At 52.0% G+C, this 12471-nt stretch overlaps 1 protein-coding gene across 2 annotated transcripts in view; it reads right to left on the bottom strand.

Moving 5' to 3' along the window:
* The window catches only part of megf8 (multiple EGF-like-domains 8), a 584430-nt gene that overhangs the window by 35471 nt on the left and 536488 nt on the right, over positions 1 to 12471 (bottom strand). The window lies entirely within an intron of this gene.

Below are 12471 nucleotides of genomic sequence, written 5' to 3'. Positions count from 1 at the left end.
GTAAACCTCCTCTGCACTCTCTCCAGAGCAATAACATCCTTCTTGTAATGTGGCGACCAGAACTGCACACAATACTCCAGTTGCGGCCCCACCAGTGTTTTATACAATTCCAACATTATATCCTTACTTTTATATTTGGGCAGCACAGTAGCACAAGTGGATAGCACTGTGGCTTCACACAGCGCCAGGGTCCCAGGTTCGATTCCCGGCTTGGGTCACTGTCTGTGCAGAGTCTGCACGTTCTCCCCGTGTCCGTGTGAGTTTCCTCCGGGTGCTCCGGTTTCCTCCCAGAGTCCAAAGACATGCAGGTTAGGTGGATTGGCCATGATAAATTGCCCTTAGTGACCAAAAAGGTTAGGAGGGGTTATTGGGTTACGGGGATAGGGTGGAAGTGAGGGCTTAAGTGGGTTGGTGCAGACCCAATGGGCCGAATGGCCTCCTTCTGCATTGTATGTGCTATGTTCTATATTCTATACTCTGCCAGTGAAGGAGAGCATTCCATCTGCTTTCATAACAACCTTGTCTACTTGAACTGCCTTTAGGGGCCTGTGTACCTGTACACCAAGATCTCTCACTTCATCCTTTTTACTTTATCTTTTTTAAAAGGGGCAGCACGGTAGCCTTGTGAATAGCACAATTGCTTCACAGCTCCAGGGTCCCAGGTTCGATTCCGGCTTGGGTCACTGTCTGTGCGGAGTCTGCACATCCTCCCCGTGTGTGCGTGGGTTTCCTCCGGGTGCTCCGGTTTCCTCCCACAGTCCAAAGATGTGCAGGTTAGGTGGATTGGCCATGATAAATTGCCCTTAGTGTTGGGTGGGGTTACTGGGTTAAAAGGATAGGGTGGCGGTGTTGACCTTGGGTAGGGTGCTCTTTCCAAGAGCCGGTGCAGACTCGATGGGCCGAATGGCCTCCTTCTGCACTGTAAATTCTATGAAATCTACCCCTCTTAGTATATTCCCATTTATTGTGTACTCTCTGCAACTGTTTGACACCCCTAAATGCATGACCTCACATTTCTCTGTGTTAAATCCATCTGCCACTTTATCGCCCACTCCACCTATATCATTTTAAAGGCTATAGTTAACATCTGCACTGTCCATCACTCGGACAATCTTTGTGTCAGCTGCAAATTTCCCAGTCATGCTCCCTACGTTTACGTCCAAATTGTTAATATATAACACAAACAGTAAGAATCCCAACACCGGGCCCTGCGGAACACCACTTGAAACATCTTTCCATTTGCAAGGGCAGCCATCGACCATCACCCTTTATAAAACCAAAAAGAAGGACTTCCGGTTGCGGCGATGACCAGCTAATCCGCACATTTCGGCACCTCCCGTTTCAACGGACTTTTGGGCTCTTATCGGGAGCCCCAACGGAAATTTTTTACGGCCAAACCCAGTGTGAGGTGACAAAGGAAGAAGTCCCCCCGGGTGTGGATGGAAAGGAGCGACAGCAGTGTCCAGATTGCGGAGGATCCTCTGGAGCAGCGGCAGAGAAGAGAAGGGAGAAGCAAGATGGCGGCCGAGGGAGCCCAGATGGTACGGGGCCCGGAACAGCAGGAGTTCCTCCGACGATGTGTGGAGGAGCTCAAGAAAGAGGTGCTGGCGCCGATGTTACTGGCAATCGAGGGATTGAAGGAAACACAAAAGGTCCAGGCGATGGAACTCCGTGGAGTGAAGGCAAAGGCAGCCGAGAACGAAGATGAGATACAGGGCCTGGTGGTAAAAACGGAGACGCACGAGGCACTACATGAGAGGTGCATAGAAAGGCTGGAAGCCCTGGAGAACAGCTCGAGGAGGAAGAATCTAAGGATTTTAGGTGTCCCTGAAGGGACAGAGGGGGCTGATGCTGGGGCGTATGTGAGTACGATGCTCCATACTCTAATGGGAGCTGAGGCCCCAACGGGCCCCCTGGAAGTGGAGGGAGCGTACCGGGTCCTCATGAGAAGACCAAAGGCAGGGGAAACACCACGAGCAATAGTGGTGAGGTTCCACCGCTACAGGGACAGGTCCTGAGTTGGGCTAAGAGGACATGGAGCAGCAAGTGGGAGAACGCGGTGATACGCGTATATCAAGATTGGAGTGCGGAGGTGGCGAGAAGGAGGGCGAGCTTCAATTGGGCCAAGGAAGAAAGTCAAATTTGGGATGCTGCAGCCGGCAAGATTGTGGGTCACACACCAGAGCAAACACCACTACTTCGAGACAGCGGAGGAGGCATGGACATTCATTCAGGAAGAGAAATTGGACTAGACTTGAGAAATTGATGTCTGGAGAGAGGTAGCGAGGTGGTGGCACAGAAATGTAAAGTGGGGAGAGGGGAGGGCTAATATGTAAGAATGTTGGACGGGGAATTTTTTCTTCCCCCCCCCCCCCCCCCCCAAGGGGGGGGGGGGGGGGGGGACACGAAGAAATGTGGGCGCCGGTGGAAAAGGGGACAGGGAAGGGGAATGGGGGAACTGCGCCATTAGGGGTGGGGCCGAGAGGGAAACGCGGGTTTTTTCCCACGCTATGGAAATTGAGGCGGGAAAAAGGGCGCAGGAAGGAAGGGGGCCTCACACGCAGGGAGGTCAAAGGATAAATGGGAGAAGCCGAGGTCAGCCAGAGTTAGCTGACTCCCGGAAGCAATATGGGGGGAGCAATCAAGCTAGAGGGGAATCTAACGGGGGGGGGATTAACTGGGTTGCTGCTGCTGAGGGTAAGGGGGAGCTGATACGAGACGAGGTGGTCGAGACGAGAGGGCGCCGTCTGGGGGACAGACGGGTGCGTGGGACCTGGGTGAGGAGCTGGCTTAAAAAAGGGGATGGCTAGTCGACGAGGGGGAGGGGTAAACGGCCCCCCAACCCGACTGATCACGTGGAATGTGAGAGGTTTAAATGGGCCGATTAAGAGGGCAAGGGTGTTTGCGCACTTAAAGAGACTGAAGGCGGACGTGGTTATGCTCCAGGAGACGTACCTGAAATTGGCGGATCAGGTTAGACTGAGGAAAGGATGGGTGGGACAGGTATTCCACTCAGGGTTAGATGCGAAAAACAGAGGGGTGGCAATACTGGTGGGGAAACGGGTACTGTTTGAGGCTAAGGCCATAGTGGCGGACAGTGGGGGCAGGTACGTGATGGTGAGTGGCAGATTGCAAGGGGAGGCGGTGGTGCTGGTGAATGTATACGCCACGAACTGGGATGATGCGGGATTCATGAAGCGAATGCTGGGACGTATCCCGGACCTGGAGGCGGGAAGCTTGGTAATGGGGGGGAGGATTTTAACACAGTGCTGGACCGGTCCAGATCCAGGACCGGGAGAAGGCCGGCAGCGGCCAAGGTGCTTAAGGGATTTATGGAGCAGATGGGAGGGGTAGATCCGTGGAGATTTGCTCGTCCGAGGGGGAAAGAGTTTTCCTTCTTCTCCCACGTCCATAAAGTATACTCCCGGATAGACATTTTTGTCTTGGGAAGGGCACTGATCCCGAAAGTGGCAGGAACGGAGTACTCAGCTATAGCCGTTTCAGATCACGCCCCACATTGGGTGGATCTGGATCTAGGAGAGGAAAAGGAGCAGCGCCCACTTTGGAGATTAGACATGGGACTACTGGCGGACGAGGGGGTATGCGGAAGGGTGAGGGGATGCATCGAAAGATACCTGGAGGTTAATGATGGTGGGGAGGTCCAGGTCTGGGAAGCGCTGAAGGCGGTGGTTAGAGGAGAGCTGATTTCCATTAGAGCCCACAAGGGGAAACAAGAGGGTAAAGAAAGAGAGAGATTGGTTGGGGAAATTCTGAGGGTGGATAGGCAGTATGCGGAGGCCCCGGATGAAGGGCTATACAAGGAAAGACGAAGACTACAGACGGAGTTTGACCTGCTGACCACGGGAAAGGCGGAGACGCAGTGGAGGAAGACACAGGGAATACAATATGAATATGGGGAAAAGGCGAGTCGGCTGCTGGCCCAACAACTTCGAAAGAGGGGGGGGCGGCGAGAGAGATCGGAGGAGTGAGGGACGAAACGGGAAAGATGGAGCAGAGAGCAGGTAAAGTGAACGAGGTGTTCAAGACATTTTATGAGAGGTTGTATAAGTCCCAACCCCCGGACGGGAAAGAGGGAATGATACACTTTTTGGACCAGCTGGAGTTCCCGAGGGTGGAGGAGCAGGAGGTGGCAGGTCTTGGGGCGCAGATTGAGGTGGAGGAGGTGATCAAAGGAATTGGGAATATGCAAGCAGGGAAGGCCCCGGGACCAGATGGGTTCCCGGTGGAATTTTACAGGAAGTATATGGACCTGCTGGGCCCGCTTCTGGCGAGAACCTTCAATGAGGCTAAGGAAAGGGGGACATTACCCCCGACAATGTCGGAGGCGACGATATCGTTAATTCTGAAACGAGACAAAGACCCGCTGCAGTGCGGGTCATACAGGCCCATCTCCCTCCTAAACGTAGATGCCAAGCTGCTGGCCAAAGTGATGGCGACAAGGATAGAGGAGTGCGTCCCAGGGGTGGTACATGACGACCAGACAGGGTTTGTTAAAGGGAGACAATTGAACGCCAATATACGAAGGTTGCTGGGGGTGATGATGATGCCCCCACCGGAGGGGGAGGCAGAGATAGTGGTGGCGATGGATGCAGAGAAGGCATTCGATAGAGTGGAGTGGGACTATTTGTGGGAGGTGCTGAAGAGATTTGGGTTCGGGGAGGGGTTCATTAGATGGGTTAGACTCCTGTACGGGGCCCCGGTGGCAAGCGTTGTTACAAATAGGCAAAGATCGGGTTACTTCCGATTACACAGGGGTACAAGACAGGGGTGCACCCTGTCCCCGTTACTGTTCGCGTTGGCAATTGAGCCATTAGCCATAGCGCTGAGGGACTCTAAGAAATGGAGGGGGGTGCTTAGAGGGGGAGAGGAACATCGAGTGTCACTGTATGCAGACGATTTGCTGCTATATGTGGCGGACCCAGTAGAGGAGATGCCAGAGGTAATGCAGATACTCAGGGAGTTTGGAGAGTTCTCGGGATATAAATTAAATATGGGAAAGAGCGAACTTTTTGTGATACACCCCGGGGAACAGGGCAGGGGGATAGATGCTCTGCCGCTGAGGAGAGTGACAGGAAATTTTCGATACCTGGGGATTCAGGTGGCCAGGAACTGGGGAACCCTACACAAACTTAACCTGACGCGACTGGTAGAGCAGATGGAGGAGGACTTTAGGAGGTGGGATATGGTGCCCCTGTCATTGGCGGGCAGAGTACAGGCGGTCAAGATGGTGGTCCTCCCGAGGTTTCTTTTCGTGTTTCAGTGCCTCCCCATCCTGATTACTACGGCCCTTTTTTAAAAAATAGATAGGAGCATTACGAGCTTTGTATGGGCTGGAAAGACCCCAAGGGTAAAGAGGGGGTTCCTGCAGCGCAGTAGGGACAGAGGGGGATTGGCAATGCCGAGTCTGAGTGACTGCTATTGGGCCGCTAATGTGTCGATGGTTTGTAAGTGGATGAGGGAAGAGGAAGGTGCGGCGTGGAAAAGGCTGGAGATGGCGTCCTGTAAGGGAACAAGCCTGAAAGCGCTGGCGACGGCGCCGCTACCATTCTCCCCGAAAAGGTACACCACAAACCCAGTGGTGGTGGCGACCTTGAAGATCTGGGGGCAGTGGAGACGACACAGGGGAGTGACGGGTGCCTCGGTGTGGTCCCCGATAAGGAATAACCACAGGTTCGTCCCGGGGAGGATAGATGGGGGATTTCAATGTTGGCAGCGAGCAGGAATTAGGAAGCTGAAGGACCTGTTTGTGGACGGGACATTTGCGAGTTTGGGAGCATTGGAAGAAAAATATAAGTTGCCACCAGGGAATGCTTTCCGATACATGCAAGTGAGGGCATTTACGAGGCAACAGGTGAGGGAATTTCCGCAGCTCCCGACGCAAGGGATCCAGGATAGAGTGATTTTGGGGGCAAGGGTTGGAGAAGGTAAAGTGTCGGAAATATACAGGGAGATGAGAGACGAGGGGGAGACGATGGTAGAGGAGCTGAAGGGAAAATGGGAAGAGGAGCTGGGGGAAGAGATTGAGCAGGGTAAATTCCTTGTCCTCATGTGCCAGGCTTAGCCTGATTCAATTTTAGGTTCTACACAGGGCGCATATGACGGGAGCAAGACTGAGCAGGTTTTTTGGGGTGGAGGATAGGTGTGGGAGGTGCTCGGGAAGCTCGGCGAACCACACCCACATGTTCTGGTCGTGTCCGGCACTGCATGAGTTCTGGGAGGGTGTGGCAAGAGTGGTCTCAAAGGTGGTGGGGGTCCGGGTCAAACCAAGCTGGGGGTTAGCTATATTTGGGGTTGCAGAAGAACCGGGAGTGCAGGAGATGAAAGAGGCCGACGTTCTGGCCTTTGCGTCCCTAGTAGCCCGGCGAAGGATTCTACTCATGTGGAAAGAAGCAAAGCCCCCGGGCTTGGAGGCCTGGAAAAACGACATGGCAGGGTTCATAAGACTGAAGCAAATAAAATATGCGTTAAGAGGATCGGCTCAAGGGTTCACCAGGCGGTGGCAACCGTTCCTTGACTATCTCGCGGAACGATAATGGAAAAACAGAAAAGACAGCAGCAGCAACCCAGGGGGGAAGGGGGGGGGGTATTATCCCGTGTTTTTGTTTTTTTGCCAGTTGTTGATATTTGCTTTTTGTTTATCTCTCTTTTTTTTTCATTTGTTGTTAGTTTAATATATTATTTAAATAACGTTGAATGCATATTCCTTTATTAAGTTGTAAAAACGGAAAATCTCTGTTTGAAAAATGTCAATAAAATATATTTTTAAAAAAATAAATAAATAAAACCAAAAAGAAAATGCGATTGCATGGGAAGGTGCCATGCGTGACGGGAGAGGTGTTGGGTATGGTGGAGGAGTGGATTAGATTATCTCGGAGGATACGGTCTCTGCGGAATGCTGACAGAGGGAGTGAAGGGAAGATGTGTTTGGTGGTGACATCACGCTGGAGTTGGCGAAAATGGCGGAGGATTATGATTTGCATACGGAGGCTGATGGGGTGAAATGTGAGAACGAGGGGGACTCTATCCTTGTTCTGGGCGGGAGGGGAGGGGGCGAGGGTAGTGGCACGGGAGATGGACCACACACTGTTGAGGGCCCTGTCAACAACTGTAGGTGGGAAATCACGGTTGAGGAAGAAGGACGTTTGATGAGGGCTCGTCTACTGAGGTAGTGGTTAGAAACAGGAAAGGAGAGGTCACCCTGTTAGGGGTTTTCTATAGGCCTCCGAAAAGTGCCAGAGATGTAGAGGAAAGGATTGCAAAGATGATTCTGGATAGGAGCGAAAGCAACAGGGTAGTTATGATGGGGAACTTTAACTTTCCAAATATTGACTGGAAACGCTATAGTTCGAGTACTTTAGATTGGTCCGTTTTTGTCCAATGTGTGCAGGAGGGTTTCCTGACACAGTATGTAGATAGGCCAACAAGAGGCGAGGCCGTTTTGGATTTGGTACTGGGTAATGAACCAGGACAGGTGTTAGATTTGGATCTGTAGCACTTTGGTGATAGTGACCACAATTCGATTACGTTTACTTTAGTGATGGAAAGGGATAGGTATATACCGCAGGGCAAGAGTTATATCTGGGGGAAAGGCAATTATGATGCGATGAGGCAAGACGTAGGATGCATCGGATGGAGAGGAAAACAGCAGGGGATGGGCACAATGGGAATGTGGAGCTTGTTCAAGGAACAGCTACTGCGTGTCCTTGATAAGTATGTACCTGTCAGGCAGGGAGGAAGTGGTCGAGCAAGGGAACCGTGGTTTACTAAAGCAGTCAAAACACTTGTCAAGAGGAAGAAGGAGGCTTATGTAAAGATGAGACATGAAGGTTCAGTTAGGGTGCTCGAGAGTTACAAGTTAGCTAGGAAGGACCTAAAGAGAGAGCTAAGAAGAGCCAGGAGGGGACATGAGAAGTCTTTGGCAGGTAGGATCAAGGATAACCCTTAAGCTTTCTATACATATGCCAGGAATAAATGAATGACTAGGGTAAGAGTAGGGCCAGTCAAGGACAGTAGTGGGAAGTTGTGCTTGGAGTCCGAGGAGATAGGTGCTAAATGAATATTTTCGTCAGTATTCACACAGGAAAAAGACAATGTCGTTGAGGAGAATACTGAGATTCAGGCTACTAGTCTAGAAGGGCTTGAGGTTCAGAAGGAGGAGGTGTATTCTGGAAAGTGGGAAAATAGATAAGTCCCCTGGGCCGGATGGGATTTATCCTAGGATTCTCTGGGGAGCTGGGGAGGAGATTGCTGAGCCTTTGGCTTTGATCTTTGTCAACAGGAATAGTGCCAGAAGACTGGAGGATAGCAAATGTTGTCCCCTTGTTCAAGAAGGGGAGTAGAGCCAACCTCGGTAACTACAGACCAGTGAGCCTTACTTCTGTTGTGGGCAAAATCTTGGAAAGGTTTATAAGAGATAGGATGTATAATCATCTGGAAAGGAATAATTTGATTAGAGATAGTCAACACGGTTTTGTGAAGGGTAGGTCGTGCCTCACAAACCTTATTGAGTTCTTTGAGAAGGTGACCAAACAGGTGGATGAGGGTAAAGCAGTTGATGTGGTGTATATGGATTTCAGTAAAGTGTTTGATAAGGTTCCCCACAGTAGGCTACTGCAGAAAATATGGAGGCATGGGATTCAGGGTGATTTAGCAGTTTGGATCAGAATTTGGCTAGCTGGAAGAAGACAAAGGGTGGTGGTTGATGGGAAATGTTCAGACTGGAGTCCAGTTACTAGTGGTGTACCACAAGGATCTGTTTTGGGGCCATTGCTGTTTGTCATTTTTATAAATGACCTGGAGGTCATGTAGAAGGATGGGTGAGTAAATTTGCAGATGACACTAAAGTCGGTGGAGTTGTGGACAGTGCGGACGGATGTTACAAGTTACAGAGGGACATAGATAAGCTTCAGCGCTGGGCTGAGGTGGCGGCAAATGGAGTTTAATGCAGAAAAGTGTGAGGTGATTCATTTTGGAAGGAATAACAGGAAGACAGAGTACTGGGCAAATGGTAAGGTTCTTGGCAGTGTGGATGAGCAGAGAGATCTCGGTGTCCATGTACATAGATCCCTGAAAGTTGTCACCCAGGTTCAGATGGTTGTTAAGAAGGCGTACGGTGGACTTCCGGGTGCGGCGATGACCAGCTAAATCGCACGTTTCGGCAGCTCCCGGTGGAACGGACTTTTGGGCTCGTAATAAGAGCCCCAACGGCAATTTTAACGGCTAAAAGCACTGTGCGGTAAACCAGAAGGGAATCCCCCCTGGATACGGATGGAAAAAGGAGAGGAAAGTGGCCGGATTGCGGTGGATCCTTTAGAGCAGCGGCAAGGAAGGCAAGCAAAAACCAAGATGGCGTCGGAAGGTGGCAGTTTAATATGGGGCCCTGAACAACACGAGTTTTTGAAACGCTGCGTGGAAGAGCTTAAAAAGGAGATGAAGAAGGAGCTGTTGGCCCCGATATTACAGGCGATTGAAGGGCTAAAAGATGAGCAAAAGACCCAGGAGCGGGAGCTTCGGGTCGTGAAGGCAAAGGCTGCCGAGAACGAGGACGATATACAGGGCCTGGTGGCGAAGACGGAGATGCACGAGGCACACCATAAACGATGTGTGGAAAGGCTGGAGGTGCTGGAGAATAATGCGAGGAGGAAGAATTTAAGGATTCTTGGTCTTCCTGAAGGTACAGAAGGGGCGGACGTCGGGGCATATGTGAGCACGATGCTGCACTCGTTGATGGGATCGGAGGCCCCGACGGGTCCGCTGGAGGTGGAGGGAGCCTATCGAGTTATGGCGCGAAGACCGAGGGCTGGAGAAATTCCTCGAGCCATAGTGGTGAGATTCCTCCGTTTTAAGGACAGAGAGATGGTCCTAAGATGGGCAAAGAAAACTCGGAGCAGTAGATGGGAGAACGCGGTGATCCGCGTATATCAAGACTGGAGTGCGGAGGTGGCGAGAAGGAGGGCGAGCTTTAATCGGGCCAAGGCGGTGCTTCATAAAAAGATCAAATTTGGAATGCTGCAGCCGGCAAGACTGTGGGTCACATTACAAGGGAAGCACCACTACTTTGAAACGGCGGATGAGGCGTGGACATTTATTGTTGAAGAGAAATTGGAATGAGTGGGTTATTAAAAAAGAACGTTCGAGACAAAGTGGTGGGGCGAATATGGGGGGCAAAGAGGGGGGAAAAAAAGGGGGGAGAGATGATTTTTATGTTGTTAATCCTGCGACCCGGTAACTTTTCTCTCTTCCACAGGTTGTGGGGGAGGGAGGAAGGGAGGTGGAGGAGTTGGGGGCGTTAGCCATTGGGGGCGGGGCCAAAAGGGAAGTGCGGGCTTTGTTCCCGCGCTATGATAATTATGGCGGGAATAGGGAAGCAGGAAGGAGGGGGCATCGCACGGTGCGAGCCGAGGTCACGGGGGGAAGGCGAGGTCGGCCAGAGTTTGCTGACTTCTGGGAGCAACATGGGGGGTGTAACTACGCTAGTGGGGGATCTAGCGGGGGGGGGGGGGGGTGGGAGGGGGGGATTTACTGGGTTGCTGCTGCTGGGGAGAAGGGGAGCTGGTATGGGGTGGGGTGGGCGGGGCAGGGGGGCACCGCCTGGGGGACACACCGCTGTGTGGGAACCGGGTGAGGAGCTGGGTAAAAGGGGATGGCTAATCAACAAGGGGGGGGGGGGGGGTAAAGAGCCCCCCAACCCGGCTGATCACGTGGAATGTGAGAGGGCTGAACGGGCCGATAAAGAGGGCACGGGTACTCACACACCTTAAGAAACTTAAGGCAGATGTGGTTATGTTACAGGAGACGCATTTGAAACTGATAGACCAGGTTAGACTACGCAAAGGATGGGTGGGGCAGGTGTTCCATTCGGGGCTAGATGCGAAAAACAGGGGGGTGGCTATATTAGTGGGGAAGCGGGTAATGTTCGAGGCAAAGACCATAGTGGCGGATAGTGGGGACAGATACGTGATGGTGAGTGGCAAATTACAAGGGGAGGCGGTGGTCTTAGTGAACGTATATGCCCCGAACTGGGATGATGCCAACTTTATGAGGCGCATGTTAGGACGTATCCCGGACCTAGAGGTGGGGAAGTTGGTAATGGGTGGAGATTTTAACACGGTGCTGGAACCAGGACTGGACAGATCGAGGTCCAGGACTGGAAGGAGGCCGGCAGCAGCCAAGGTGCTTAAAGACATTATGGAGCAGATGGGAGGAGTAGACCCATGGAGATTTAGTAGACCTAGGAGTAAGGAGTTTTCGTTTTTCTCCTATGTCCACAAAGTTTATTCGCGAATACACTTTTTTGTTTTGGGAAGGGCGCTGATCCAGAAGGTGAGGGGGACGGAGTATACGGCCATAGCTATTTCGGATCACGCTCCACATTGGGTGGACTTGGAGATAGGGGAGGAAAAAGAACGGCGTCCACCCTGGAGAATGGACATGGGACTAATGTCGGATGAGGGGGTGTGTCTAAGGGTGAGGGGGTGTGTTGAAAAGTACTTGGAACTCAATGATAATGGGGAGGTCCAGGTGGGAGTGGTCTGGGAGGCGCTGAAGGCAGTGGTTAGAGGGGAGCTGATATCAATCAGGGCACATAAAGGAAAGCAGGAGAGTAGGGAACGGGAGCGGTTGCTGCAAGAACTTCTGAGGGTGGACAGGCAATATGCGGAGGCACCGGAGGAGGGACTGTACAGGGAAAGGCAAAGGCTACACGTAGAATTTGATTTGCTCACTACGGGTACTGCAGAGGCACAGTGGAGGAAGGCACAGGGTGTACAATACGAATATGGGGAGAAGGCGAGCAGGTTGCTGGCCCACCAATTGAGGAAAAGGGGAGCAGCGAGGGAAATAGGGAGAGTGAGGGATGAGGAGGGAGAGATGGAGCGGGGAGCGGAGAGAGTGAATGGAGTGTTCAAGGCATTCTATGAAAGGTTATATGAAGCTCAGTCCCCGGATGGGAAGGAGAGAATGATGTGTTTTCTGGACCAGCTGGAATTTCCTAAGGTGGAGGAGCAGGAGAGGGTGGGACTGGGAGCACAGATCGAAATGGAGGAAGTAGTGAAAGGAATTAGGAGCATGCAGGCGGGAAAGGCTCCGGGACCGGATGGATTCCCAGTTGAATTTTACTGGAAATACGTGGACTTGCTTGCCCCGCTACTGATGAGAACCTTTAATGAGGCGAGGGAAGGGGGACAGCTGCCCCCGACTATGTCAGAGGCAACGATATCGCTTCTCTCTAAAGAAAGAAAAAGACCCGCTGCAATGCGGGTCCTATAGGCCTATTTCCCCCCTGAATGTAGACGCTAAGATTCTGGCCAAGGTAATGGCAATGAGGATAGAGAATTGTGTCCCGGGGGTGGTCCATGAGGACCAAACTGGGTTTGTGAAGGGGAGACAGCTGAATACAAATATACAGAGGCTGCTAGGGGTAATGATGATGCCCCCACCAGAGGGGGAAGC

This window comes from Scyliorhinus torazame, chromosome 12 (assembly GCF_047496885.1).
Source record: "Scyliorhinus torazame isolate Kashiwa2021f chromosome 12, sScyTor2.1, whole genome shotgun sequence".
Taxonomy (NCBI): domain Eukaryota; kingdom Metazoa; phylum Chordata; class Chondrichthyes; order Carcharhiniformes; family Scyliorhinidae; genus Scyliorhinus; species Scyliorhinus torazame.
Note: the sequence above shows the minus strand (reverse complement) of the source record. Positions and strands in the feature narration are given on the sequence as shown.